The following is a 2,688-nucleotide window of genomic DNA, read 5'->3' on the forward strand; positions in this document are numbered from 1 at the left end:
CTCTCTGTAACTTGTGTGTGTTTGCTCGTATCCTGTTTCTCCTTGACAGCACTTTAGTGTTTTTACCACTGGTGTCTCATCTGTGGTTCACCTTTTATTTGACTTCTTTGTCAAAGATGAAGGTGTTTGTGGTCATCCATCAATCATGTGATGGCTCATGTGACTGTGAGTCTGATGGAGAGCTTGTAGCGTCTCTCACTGTGATCACTTCAGGCTATTGAAGGTACTCAGATGTAGCCTGACTAGCTCAGTCGGTAGAGCATGAGACTCTTAATCTCAGGGTCGTGGGTTCAAGCCCCACGTTGGGCGTTCATCTTGAACATCCCTGCTTGTCCTCTCACTTTCTGCAGCTGTGATTGTGAATTGAAAGAAAAATCACTGAATGAACAACACAAACACAGACTGTGTCTGAAGTTCCACACCTGCACCTGACTCAGAATGAAAAACCAGTGTGGACTCAATTGTATGTCAATACTGATTCTGGAGAAATTTCTTTGTGTGTATTGATGGACGCGAGCCAAGCAGAAATTCCCCACAATGCAATAGGGCGGCGTTTGGTCAGTGTTGAGCAGGCGTCAGTCTGACAATGATGTCATATTATTGTGTCATCACCTGACCAGACCCAAAAGTAGGCTCAGGTATCAGTTTCTTCTCAATGCTAATGTCTGCTAGCTTAGTCTGCTACTTTGATGGCTCTGCCTGCTCAAAGGTCCAGACCCCTGGATGTGGTGGTTCCTACCTGAATGTAGATTCTGTCAGCTCATGTTGTTAAATCAACTCACCAGGAACACCAGTAGATTTCAATGGACTGACAATGAGTCTCATTGAATGGGTGTCTCGTCCAACGAGAAACACTCAGTCTCAGGTTGAAGCTCATCAATGAGGTCTTGTGGATCAGTGGCTTGCATGAATGAATGAGTTGGAAGACTTCTTGGAAATTAAAGAGGATTTAATACAATTAAGAAAACCCTTAAGACAGAGTGATAATTCCAGCAGAGTAATTAAGGCCCATATTGAGTAGCAGGTATGAATTAGCCTGGATTTATCTGAGCTTCAAGTAGACGGCTAAGAGGCAGGTGGAAAGGTGTGTAGGATGAACGATGGTGACCTCCAACCAAATGAAGAGGACTGAGTGGAGGCTGACCAGCTCTACGGAGTCAGGCGGAGTTTGGCAGCGAGACAGGAGTCCAGGCCTGAATCGGTGAAAACCAACGTAACCGGCTCACGTTCTCAGCTGGATTCTCCCATCGATGTACGACGCCTCTCCAACGAACTGGTGGGAGGACGGCCTCCAAAGCCTCCACCTCGTCGACCGTGGCTCCCGCTGAGATTCGCTCGATGAAGAAGGGAAGCGCGTTGATTGGCTACCCTCTGGTCTCAGGCTGCTGGCTGCCTGGACTAAGCTGCTCTTCTCCGACACAAAGGTGGCTTCTCTCTCTTCAAGGCTCACAGGAGGTCAAGAGTGTAGCGACCGTGAGCCGAGATCGATGATGAATTACAAAAATAGAAAATCAAAAAATAAATTAGAGGAATAGAAAAGAAAAGGGGGGGGGGGCGGACCAGCTGCTCTAGGAGCTCACACACAAAGGGCAGAAACAAGAAGCACTGAAGAGAGCGCCAGCAGTGGATGGTGCCACCACTGTTACAGTAAACTGGTCCGCCTCAGAGCAGTGACCTTTGACCTGTGAGGGGTTGTTGGCCAATCAGCACACTTTGCTGTCTTCAGTCCTTCTCAGATATCAACAAATGAAGCTGGTTGAACAGACAGCAATCATCATCACTCAGAGACATCACCTGGAGAGGAAGACTGCTCCGAGTTCTGACAATGACAGTGAAGAGACAAGGAGAGCTGGACAACCACAGACAGTGAAACATTCGGAACATCATGTTGATACACTGTGTGTGTGTGTGTGTGTGTGTGTGTGTGTGTGTGTGTGTGTGTGTGTGTGTCAGAATCGGAATCAGAATCTTTTATTTTCGTTGTTGGGGGGGGGGGTACACTGACAATAGTTAGAGCGCTCTTCCAGAGCCACTGTGCACCACAGAATGCAGATACAAAGAAAAGATAGAAAAGATAAAAGCAAGATAAAAGACACTGTTAGAACAGAAAGATCCATCAACCCACCAACCAGAGGTGTGTCTGGTACAGATGTGGAATTATTGGCTCACACAATGTTGAGGACACTGGAAGAAGACAAACAAAAAAGGCTGGTGTGATCCAGACCTTCATCAAAAATGGTCCTGGAGAACTGTTCAATGTGTCAGGACTTCTGTCCATTGTCTTCTGCTTATCCTGTTCAGGGTCATGAGGGGGTGGAGCCTATCCCAGCAGCTTTTGGGCGACAGGCCGTGTTCACCCTGGACAGGTCACCAGTCCATCACAGGGCCAACACATCCACAGACAAACATTCCAAGCCAGACTCAGGAGGATCTCTCCACCCTACAGACTGTAAAGGAACCATCAAAGATGGCAGTTGGAGTTCTGTGGATCTGTGCTGGATTCCTCGTGCTCACGGACCAGAAGTCTGTCTGAAATACTGCACTGATTGATGATCTTTTCATGAATCTGGAAAAGCTTCTAAAATGAAAGGAAAACAATCCTATCTTCTTCATGCCTCAAGCCAAATCAAACCAAGAGTTCTTTTATCATATTTTTTTTAACCGGACGTCTGCTTTGACTGGTTGGTT

The 2,688-nt window shown here is 46.8% G+C and overlaps 1 non-coding gene across 1 annotated transcript; it reads left to right on the top strand.

Annotated features, from left to right (window-relative positions):
- The first annotated feature begins 236 nt into the window (after positions 1-236).
- Positions 237-309, top strand: trnak-cuu (transfer RNA lysine (anticodon CUU)). Its single transcript has one exon. It is a non-coding gene; the product is annotated as a tRNA-Lys (tRNA).
- Positions 310-2,688: the final 2,379 nt, after the last annotated feature.

The sequence above is a fragment of the Aulostomus chinensis genome, chromosome 1 (genome assembly GCF_037954235.1).
Source record: "Aulostomus chinensis isolate RoL2024-O1b breed Wild chromosome 1, RoL_Achi_v1.0, whole genome shotgun sequence".
Classification (NCBI taxonomy): Eukaryota; Metazoa; Chordata; class Actinopteri; order Syngnathiformes; family Aulostomidae; genus Aulostomus; species Aulostomus chinensis.